The following is an 11,730-nucleotide window of genomic DNA, read 5'->3' as shown; positions in this document are numbered from 1 at the left end:
GATGAGTGTTAATAACCAACACTTGCGTTGTGCTTTTCACGTTCCAAATTATTTGCCAATTTGTTGCTCATTTAATCCTCACAAACGTCCTTTGAGGCAGGCACCATTATCTTCATTTCACAAGTGATGATTTGAGCCTCAGATCTACAGATATTGCACAGCCAAAAATAGGAGCAGCAGGTCTAGGTCAAATCCAAGATCAATATTCTGCCCAATTACCATACCCTAATGATGACCCATAAGTTGTTATGAAAAATTGAAAGTGGAGTCAATATTCTGTTTATAGAGCATAAAATCAATACTACATGTTGATTTCTAAAACAATCTGTCCTGATTTGCACATGAACAGCTATATTTTAGATACCTTAAAATTTCTCTTTTATCGAATAGCTCTTTTGCCATTATTGATAGACAGGGTGCCATTGAAGAAATTTGAAGTAGTTATTCATAATACCAAATAAAAACCATGATGCTGCCTTTTTTATGATTCAATATTTTTACTTAATCTGGACCTCTTCAATGGTCATTTCCATTTTAACACAATTCCCTTAGGGGAATATCAATATTGGCTATAATTTATTTTCTTCAACCGCCATGTGAATTTTTCCAACACAGAGGTTTGGTAATTGCTCTACAAAACACGACAATTCACTCTGTCACAACAGAAAGGTAAGCATATTTATGTTTTTCTGTTAACGGTGTGATTAAAGATCATGCACACGAACACACATACGTCCATAATAACAGGAACGTGGGATCTATCTGTAAACTGACAAAAAAAATTGTGACATTTCAAATAGAACAAAATCTATTATCTAATTTTCTTGCCTTGCTCTCTCAGATTCTGAATTCTTCCCTCTGCCTCTATCAATTACAGACGCCATTACTTGATATCATTAACTTAATTTGTGTTAGAAATGCACCTCTATTTTCTCCAAGTTCCAGAAATTATAATATATACAGAGTTTCCCTTTTATATTCTTTAGTATTCAACTCACTTCTTTTTTTCTCAATTGGTGAGCCACCAATATGGGAATTATTTTTACAGTTATGTTCTTCCAATTCCTATGTTTTGGTTTTGGTTTTGGTTTTTTGCAAATACTGAACATATGGGAAAAAAAAAAAGAGAGACCTATATTCATGAGAATCAAGGTATGACCACAATTTTTATGATTTTTTTTGACAATAAGTAGTGAGAATTAAAATTTTAGCCAGATGGCTTTCTTTGGGGTCTTTACAGTGGGCAAAATGACTTAAAGATTATTACGATGACATTTTATGCAAATTACACTTTTACATTATCTTAATGTGCGTATAATGATAGCTACTAAGTACTCCAGCTTGAAACACACAATTATACCACCTGCCCCTCAACATTAATTGAAATAAGAGAAGACCTTACCATTTCAAATCAAAGATACACAGAAAGGACATTTTCTCTTTTCTCTCTTGTTATAACCTGACACATTTTCCAATAGCCTATCATTTTCTCTTTCACTGAAACATCTTGTCATCCATCTTTTCTCCTGATACATGTGGTGTTTTTAAAAGAATATTTCTTTCCAGTTGTAATCAGACCAGAAGACTTGCTTGTTTGATCCATATAGTCTTCTAAAAAGTATTAATAGAATTACTGTAGTATATATACACAATGGAATACTACTCAGCCATAAGAAACGATGAAATCCAGCCATTTGTGACAACATGCATGGACATTGAGGGTATTATGCAAAGTGAAATAAGTCAGAGGGAGAAGGTCAAATACCGTATGATTTCCTTCATTAAGTAGTAGATAATAACAACAATAAACAAACACATAGAGACAGAGATTGGATTGGTGGTTACCAGAGGGGAAGGGGAGAGGGAGGAGGGCGAAAGGGATAATTCGGCACAAGGTGTGTGGTGATGGGTTGTAATTAGTATTTGGGTGGTGAACATGATGTAATCTATGCAGAAATAGAAGTATAATGATGTACACCTGAAATTTATACAATGTTATAAACCAATGTTACTGCAATAAACAAAAAATTAAAAAAAAAAGAATTACTGTAGTAGGGCATGCACTCTCCAGTTTATCTCAGGCCTCTCCATTCTCTATTGTATTTTTGGTCACTAGACTCTCAGATGGTCCCCAGTGATCCCCTTCTCCCGGTATTCATACTCACTTTGTATCAGAGTTGCCTTGTGTGACCAAAACGTTACAGCAGATGTAATGGTATATCACTTCTGAGATTAGATTATAAAAGACTATGACAGGGCCGGCCCCGTGGCTTAGGGGTTAAGTGCGTGCGCTCCGCTACTGGCGGCCCGGGTTTGGATCCCGGGCGCGCACCGATGCACCGCTTGTCCGGCCATGCTGAGGCCGCGTCCCACAAACAGCAACTAGAAGGATGTGCAACTATGACACACAACTATCTACTGGGGCTTTGGGGAAGAAAAAAAGGAGGAGGATTGGCAATAGATGTTAGCTCAGAGCCGGTCTTCCTCAGCAAAAAGAGGAGGATTAGCATGGATGTTAGCTCAGGGCTGATCTTCCTCACCAAAAAAAAAAAAAAAAAAGAATTAAAAAGACTGACATTCTCTCCCTTGAATCATTTGCTATGGGGGAAGCTAGCCGCTTCGTCATGAAGACACTCATAGAAGTCTACGCTGAGACACACATGGCAAGGAACTGAAGTCAGCTAACAACTACGTGAGTGTGTTTGGAAGTGGATCTTCCAGCTTCAAATGACTGCAGCCCCAACCAACCTCACGAATGCAGCCTCTTGAAAGATCCTGAGCCAAAACCACCCATTTAAGCCACTCCTGAATTCCTGACCCGCAAAATTGTGAAATAATTGATACTGTTGTTTGAAGTTGCTAAGTTTTGGGGTAAACATGTTATGCACCAATAGATAATGAATATTATACCTCGAATATTCACCTGCATAGTATTTAAAAGGATTTTGAGAATGTAACCCCGTTTTATGTAGGATAATTAATGTTAGCTGCCACGATACACAAACAGGCCAAAGTTTATTTCTTGCTCATGTCACAGTCCAAATCAGATCCAGTGGTTCTTCTTGGTGACTTTCCCTCAAAAATCCATTGTGGATCTGTGTTTCTTTTTGTAAAAACCCCACTACTAAAATTTATTCACTTTCAGCTGTACATAAGAGAGACATAATGAACAGATAATACCCATCCTTAATTTCCTTAACCATAAATAACACATCACTTCTCTCATATCTTTATTGGTAAAAACTCAAGTACATGACTCTAGCCAAACTGCAAGGGAGGCTGATAAATAAAGTCATCTAGATCTGGAAGAGGAAAATATTTTATAAGTAACATTATCTCTGCCACCTGACTCCTGCTTTAGAGCCAAAGTAGTGAAGGAGGGATGTTCCATACCTTCAGAGAGAGATCCTGTACTATTAAATACACCTTGAATTTCTATTTTTTATGGTTTATTGACAAAGTCAGAATATTTTTATCATTTTGTTCAATTACTTAAAGAAATTGACTTGAAGTTTGCCGCTTACATGAGAGTAACTTTTCAATGTTTCTTCAGAAACTATCTTGAATGAACTCCAAATACAGAAAGAATTGAAATGTACCAGTTATCTTTTACTACATAACAGACAACCACAAAACCTCAGTGCCGTATACCAGTAAGCATTTATTGCTCATATGCTCTGCTGAAAGTCAGCTTAGCATTTCTGCCTTAACTGGGCTCACTAACATGTTCTGAGGTGATCTGGTGGTCAACTGATCTAGGCTAGCTATGGCTGGGGTGACTTGGCTGTGCTCAAATGTCTCTCATCCTCCAGTAAACTAGGTCAGGAATGTCTTCATGGTAATGACAGAGGCGTAAGAGAGTGCAAAACCTAATGTGCAAGCTCATTTCAAGTCTTTGCTTATATCACATATGCCAACATCACACTGGCCAAAGCAAGCTAAGAGAGAGGGAGGCTACAAATAGCATGGCAAAGTGCATGGATATAGGGAGAGGTGAAGGATCAGGTCATCAATGTACTCTACCCCATATATGCATGCTCTGAAATATGAATAAATAAATAAACAACCAAATACAAGGACCACAATTAAACTTCAATAAAGGCAATCTGTAACTGTCTATTCCTAAAGATGGTACCTTTGGAAGGATTTGGATGTCTTCACATCCAAATTTATATATAATGAAACTCAATATCTCAATTTGCCAAAACTGAGGATGAGTATGCTCTTCTTTAACTCTCAGTAATAGTTCTGGTCAAAAAGACCACATTGATAATAAATTTGCCTTAATTTGAAAATAAATAATGAAAATTTTGTATGGATTTATGAGTAAACAAAAATAACATTTAAAGATATATTGGCCAGGCAGGCCCCATGGCGTAGTGGTTAAGCATGCGTGTTCCGCTGCTGGCGGGCCGGGTTCGGATCCCGGGAACCCACCGACGCACCGCTTGTCAGGCCATGCTGTGGCGGCGTCCCATATAAAGTCGAAGAAGATGGGCACGGATGTTAGCCCAGGGCCAGTCTTCCTTAGCAAAAAGAGGAAGATTGGCATGGATGTTAGCTCAGAGCTGATTTTCCTCACAAAATAAATAAATAAACTTAAAAAAAAAAAAAAAATATTGGCCAATAAGTTTCCCAATAATATTAAAAATTTCTTCTCTTCATCTTTTGGGTTTTATTTTTCAAGAGAAAATCTTTTAAGGAAATATAATATATTCTCTCTCTTTTGGACTATGAAACCATCACAGGCAATGACAACACCTAATATCTAAGATGTTCCTTTAATTAATTAATGTGAGCTATTTTTATTGAGCACACTATACCTGCCATTTTGCTAGTTGCTACTTTTTCAAGGACTAGCAAGAAAGACTCAGACATTCAGAGTTTATAATCTAGTGGAAAATACAAACAATAAATCGACATTTGCCATACAGTGCAATGCATTGTAATTATACACAAATGTCCAAAGTGCTTAAGAAAATAGGAGAGCAATCTAAGCCAGACATAGGAGGGTTTTCAAGAAGAGACTAAAATCTGTTTGAATTTAGTCATGAGTAGTCAACTCATAGGAAGGATGTTAGTTTCTTCCAGGCAATAAATACTGAGAAAAGATAGATTTATAAAGATGTTTAAAATGTATAACCAACAGACTAGGTGATTTATTGGAAACTGGGCATAAAGTAGAGAAAATAGTTAAGAAAATGTATAATTTGAGCCAGCCCTGAGGGCCTAGTGGTTAAAGTCCAGTGCTCACAGCTTCGGTGGCTTGGGTTCGCTTCCTGATCACGGAACCACACCACTCACCTGTCAGTTGTCATGCTGTGGTGGCGGCTCACATAGAAGAACTAGAATGACTTTCAACTAGGATATACAACCATATATTGGGGCTTTGGGGAGGGAAAAAAAGAGGAAGATTGGCAACAGATGTTAGCTCAGAGCAAATCTTTTCTTCCAAAAAAAAAAAAAAAGAAAATATATAATTTTATTGTTAGAGTAACTGAATTTATTATTCAGTAAGATAGAGATACTTTGTGAGGAGCGGTTCTGCTGGTAAAGATAGCCCTATCATCTGGAAAGGATTGGTTTGAGGTTCCTATAAGAAATCCAAGTGGAAATATCTATAAGGCTGTTGGTTTCTTGCATCTGAGGATGAAGGAAAAACCCTAGGCTGGAGGCAAACATTTGGAAATGTTAGCTTATATGTTAGTTATATGCCAGATAACCATTAAAGTCCTGGGAGTAGTGCAATTGCCCAGAGAGTGGGTTGTCCACCAAGCAAAGAAGATAGCCTAGGACTGAAACCTGAAGAACTCCAACATTCAAGGGACGTGCAGAATAAAATTCATCCACAAGAAAAAAAACAAAAAGGAACAACCAGAATTGTAGAAGGAAAACAGAATAATATGTTGTGATAAAAACTCAAGAGTTTTTTAAAAGGAAAAGAATCAATCTTTTCGAATGCTTATGTTTTATCAAATAAAATAAGGTCTGAAAATTTCACTGAATTTGTCAACAAGATGGCTGCTGATGTCATTGATTAGAGTAGTGGCAGCAGTGTGAATGGAAATTAGAATGTAGTTGATTGAAAATAAATGGATTTTTTGAAGCAGAGACTGCAAGTGTATCTAATTCTTTCAATAAAGAGAGATGAAGAATGTCATGAGAACAAGGAACTTTTTTTTTTTTTAATAATATGAGAAACTCACGTTTTAAAATCCTCCTGGTTTGTAAAGGAAAAGACTTAAGACACAAATGCTGAACAAAGTAAATAAGAGAGCAGTCTTTCAGAGAAATGAGAGCAGATAGGAGGCAGAGCATGAATGTGGAAATTAACCACATTAGAGAGGATCACCAATTCCATGGCATCAATAGTGAAATAGGAAAGCATTTGTGTGAGGACAAAGGTGATTTTATGATTAATGTGATTAATGAGGACACCTAAAAGCATTCCACCAAGAGTTGTGTAGAAGAAGAAGGTGTCCATGGTAAGTACTATTAATTAATATTGCTTTGGAGGTAATAACCAAAACAATTGGATAAAAGAAATGAATGTGGCTTACAGAAAATATTCAAAATGCTTTTGAGTGAAAAAAGGGGAAGTTTTCCTATAGGACAGCAATGAACTCAGCAGCAACAAAGGAAGCTGGATTAAAATGAAACCAGAAGTCTGAGGGACAGTTATTTCAAACTATATTCAGGCAAACCGTCCGTCAAGGATGAAAAGAGAACAAAGATATTTTAGACATAACAATAACTCATATTACTTTTCTCTCATGCTCTCTTTTTGGGGAAACTATGTAAGTGAACTTAGTAAGAAAGAAACCAGTAAACAGAAAGCCCAATCAAGGATAATAATAATAGTAATAATTCGAGAGAGAGAGAGAGAGACTAGGAAATTATCTGATACATTTGCCTATATAGAAAACAATATTGAGGGCCAGTCCCAGTGGCCTAGTGGTTAAGTTCAGTGTGCTCCGCTTCGGTGGCCCAGGTTTGGTGTCGGGCATGGCCCAACACCACTCGTCTGTCAGTGGCCATGCTGTGGTGGCAGCCCACATACAAAAAGAGGAAGATTGGCAATAGATGTGAGCTCAGGGCAAATCTTCCTCAGCGGAAAAAAAAATGATTAAGAAAATAATATTGAAAAACATTTTACTGAGCTCATGGACTATTTAGAAAGATTAGCAAAAGATACTTCAAAAAATAAGAAAATGAAAAAAATAATATGATAATATTATTAAAATGGTTCTGAGACTTAATTTTCAATGTGTGGAGGTGGGGGTTTCCCACACAGCACCAAGTAATTCACCCAGCTGGGTGTCCTACAATTCAACTCAGTTCTGACACTATTTACCCAGAGATAGCATCAGATTCCACAGGTTGAGGGCTCAGTCCCACAAGCCTGCCCACCCCATTCCTACCCGCTCCCCTACTTCAGACGTCAGTAGCAAGCCCAAGTTGACACCTATGCTTCTGACCTACCAGCTATAGATCAGAGGTTCCCAAGACCGCCACCTCCTCTGGTTTGACTAATTTGCTAGAGTGGCTCACAGAACTGAGAGAAACATTTTACTTACCAGATCACCGGTTTATTATAAAAGGATATAACACAGGAACAGCCAGATGGAAGAGATACATAAGGCAGGGTATGGAGAAAGGGCACTGAGCTTCCATTGCTTCTCCAGCATGCCGCTCTCCCTGAATCTCCTGTGTCCACCAACCTGGAAGCTCTCCAAACCCTGTCCTGTTGGGTTTTTATGGAGGTTTCATTACATAGGCATGATTGATTAAATCATTGGCCATTGGCGATTGAGTCAACCTCCAGCCCCTCTGCCTTCTCCAGAGGTTGGTGGGGATCGGTACTGAGAGTTTCATCCCTCTAATCACATGGTTGTTTCCCCTGCCAACCAGCCCCCATCCTTAGGAGACCTAAAGGCTTTCCAAAAGTCACCTCATTAACATAACAAAAGACCCTTTACTGCTCTTATCACAGGATATTCTAAGGGTTTAGGAGCTCTGTGCCAGAAACTGGGTTGAAAACCAAACATATATTTCTTATTGTAAATCACAATATCATAATTATAATATGAGATGGTGGAGGCACAAGAGGCTGCCCTAAAAGACCAGTAGGATGGAGGACTGAAGCTTGGTATTAAGGACAAAGAGGAATCAAATGATGAGTTAGAAACAAAAAGAGGGTTCTTGGTTACTGTGCTCTAAGGGTTAATTCCAGCAAGCCTGGAATTGGCCTGAGATGTTTTGCTGAAGTATGAGATGTATCTGCATGAGATGACCCATGGTCAACTAAATATAATGATTAATAGTACTTTTTTGTAACCATGAGTCCGAGGCAGTTTTCAGCATGTTTTGTGCCAGCTTGCCAGGACTGTTTATAAAGTGAGATTGATAGTTTGCACCTGATTGATGGTTTACACCTGATAGCAGCAGCAATATTGATGGTTTGCACAAGGGGTCTGCCACTGGGATTGGTCACATAGTAATAACAGGGCCAGAAAGATGTAAGAAGCTCTGGCCAAGACTCCATTTCGGGATTACTAGCTCCATGCAAATGTTGGTGATTCCTGATGCAAGTGATAAAGCAGGACAATTGAGGGAGGACAACTGTAGCCTTCTTCCAAACTTTCCAATCCCTTGCTGTGTGGTAGCCTATGTCTGTGATGCACATCCTGACTCGAAAGCTTTGACTTATGGTATTCTTTCCCTGCAATAAACCTTGTCATTTTGGGTCCTGTGAGTTTTCTTTAATCATTGAAACTTGTTTGACTCTCACCATTAATACAGTTATAGAAAAGTATATAATTATATGTAATTCAGTACACATCTATTTGAGAACTATGGGGAGGATGATGGTGATGGGGTAACTGCAAAACTGCACTTCCTTTCTCTGACTCAACTGCAGGGGTACTTTCCTGAATTGGAATAAAATCCCAGTTTCCCGAGAAGATTTTCTGTCTGAACTCAGGATGAGAGTTGAAAATATCAATTGCATCCATCCATTCATTATAATTGAAAGTGTCCTGGACTGGTGGTTGAATTTGAATGTCATGTCAGTTTTATTGTTCAACTGACTCTGCGTCTGCAGATATTGGTACAGTATACTTGTGATCATCTGCCAAAGAGCCTTGTCCAAAGACAAAATTCCAGGAGTCTTCTGGGTAAAGATCAATCATTGTTATACCCACGATATAGAAGACACTTGCAGATTTCTTTGTTTATAAAAACTTAAGGATGCCCCCTGTATGAATTTGTAGGTTTTGTGTGTTGTCATTGAATCTAAAGAAACACTAATTTGCAGAAACATGGAACTTTTCTAGGAGTTGAAGGGGAGCAGATAATGCCACTTCAAAATATGCCATTTTGGCATGTGGATTATTTTCAGCTGAAAGCAATCATGACCCAGTGATACTGAACCAAGTGGGCTCACCTCCTGGTGAGTTAAATGAGACTCTACACCAGCAGAAGTTGTCTCACAAAGTAAAGTGTACTTGCAGCAAATAGGAGGTCATGAGGAATCATTTCCAAAGTCATGGTGTCCCTGAACAAAGGGAAGGAGGAACTTTTATTTGGTTAGGGAATGAATATTCAAAAGGGAGAGGCGGGTACACTGCAGATTTTTGGTAATAAGGCTTAATCTCCTCTTGAAGAGATCTTTGCATTAAAAATAAGGCAAGGTCATGGGCGCAGCTCTTGTAGGGAGGCTTGGTTAGCTTCAGGGTGGCTACTGGTTGTCTCCTTAAGATAACAACAGTTAAATGCTTCCAAACCCACCCTTGAGTTCCTCAGGGCACTAGTCGGTGACACCAGCAGACTCAAGAAAAACTTTTACCTCTTCTTTAACTAGCTAAAACAATTTAGGGGGCTGGCCCCATGGCGTAGTGGTTAAGTTCAGCATGCTCCGCTTCAGCTGCCAAGGTTCATGGGTTCAGATCCCAGACACGGACCTACACCACTTGTCAGCCATGCTGAGGCAGTGGCCCACATACAAAATAGAGGAAGATTGGCACAGAGCCAATCTTCCTCACCCCCAAAAAAAAAAAAAGATTTGAAAGGATTTAGACAGGAGGCCTAGCCCAGAAAGAGAGCTATTACCAAAGATAACATTTTATCTGAAAGACTCACCTGCATGGCAGGACAAACATCTGATTATCAAACATCTGCTCTTCTTATCTTCCTGTGAATTGCCCTCCTCCACTTTGAAGCCCAAAGCCATTATCCCATTCCTTAGCTCAGGAGGGCATAAAACCCTCAATTGCCTGACTACCTTTGGGTCTCATATGTTTGTGGGGCTCCCATACATATGAAATTAAATTTGTTTTTCTCCTTTTAATCTGTCTTATGTAAATTTAATTATTAGACCAGCCCCAGAACCTAGAAGGGTAGAAGGAAAATTTTTCCACCTTGACAAAGTTTTACTGTCAAGCCATAGAAAAATGCTTCACAGTAGCCCTTGAGGTCTTTAATATTTACATCTCTGACAATCCTGGTGTTCCCTAGATGCATATAGGGAACATTCCCTAATGTATATAAATATTACATTTCTTCATTGAGATTTTTGATAAATTGTTCAAAGTCTTCAGGAGGGGTGCTCAGAATGGGAGGCTATCTGATCTGATTGTGAATGCGAGGTGATGGGTACAAAGAGATCACTCTGGCTGAACGTTTTTGTTCATCAGCTGTTCCTCACCATCTAGGCTCTTATACTGCAACATAAGCACTGGAATCTTTGAGATGAGCACTGTTTGTAGTGTCTGCTCAAAGTTATGTATTGTTTGCATAATGAAAGGACTGTTCCATTTATGCTGTGTTCCTATGCAGAGGTTTCTTTATTTTCCAAGTTTTTTATTGTTATAAAATATACATAACATAAAATTTACCATCTTAACCATTTTTAAGTGCATAGTTCAGTGGTGTGAAGTATATTCATATTGTTGTACAACCATCACCACCATCATCACCATCATCCCTCTCCAGAATTCTTTTCACCTTATAAAACAGAAACTCTGTACCCATTAAACAACGCTTTCAACTTTCAGTTTTGAGAGATTGAATATACAAATGGGCAATGGCCAGACCATACCTAAAAACACAGCTCTGACCCACAGTCTGCAGCAACCAGCTCAGGAAACCCACTTGTTATCTATAGTAACCAGTCCAGACAGCCAGCCTGTTATCTACTAGTCAGACTTGTAAGAAGTCAGATTACTCTCTCTATCCAATCAGGGAGGGCCTACCTAATGTCTTCCCTTTTCTCCACTATAAAGCTTTCCCACTCCTCTGCTTGCTTTTGAGTATTTGCCAAAACTCTAGTGACAGTGGCTTACTCCCTTGCTACAGCAAGCTCTGAATAGCCTTTTGAGTGTTCTCATTTGGTTAGTATTTGTTTATTTCCAGTTTGAATGCGTTAAACAGCTTCTCTACCACAAGTTTTACAAGGACCAACATATTTGAACCTGTTCATACGGGTGGGATGCAGGGTGCTTTCACCTGCCACTAGGCCTCAAGGCAGCCCATCCACCACCACATGATTCTTTTTAATCAAGATGTTATCTTCGAATATCAATTAGAGTTCCTCCAGGGCCTACACGTGGAAATGAGCCAGGAAAAAAATAGAGAGGGAAATAGGAAGAAAGGAAGAAAGAATGTGTGAGAGACAGAGCGAGAGAGAAAGGAAGGGCGGAAGGAAGAAATAAATAAAGGAAGGAAAGTTTG

At 38.7% G+C, this 11,730-nt stretch overlaps 1 pseudogene; it reads right to left on the bottom strand.

Annotated features, from left to right (window-relative positions):
- Window positions 1–9,074: 9,074 nt before the first annotated feature.
- Window positions 9,075–10,796, bottom strand: LOC147911977 (archaemetzincin-2 pseudogene; annotated as a pseudogene).
- Between the last annotated feature and the right edge of the window lie 934 nt (window positions 10,797–11,730).

The sequence above is a fragment of the Ceratotherium simum genome, chromosome X (assembly GCF_057802395.1).
Source record: "Ceratotherium simum simum isolate JZ-2026a chromosome X, ASM5780239v1, whole genome shotgun sequence".
Lineage (NCBI taxonomy): Eukaryota > Metazoa > Chordata > Mammalia > Perissodactyla > Rhinocerotidae > Ceratotherium > Ceratotherium simum.
This window is presented reverse-complemented; position numbering and strand designations above follow the sequence as displayed.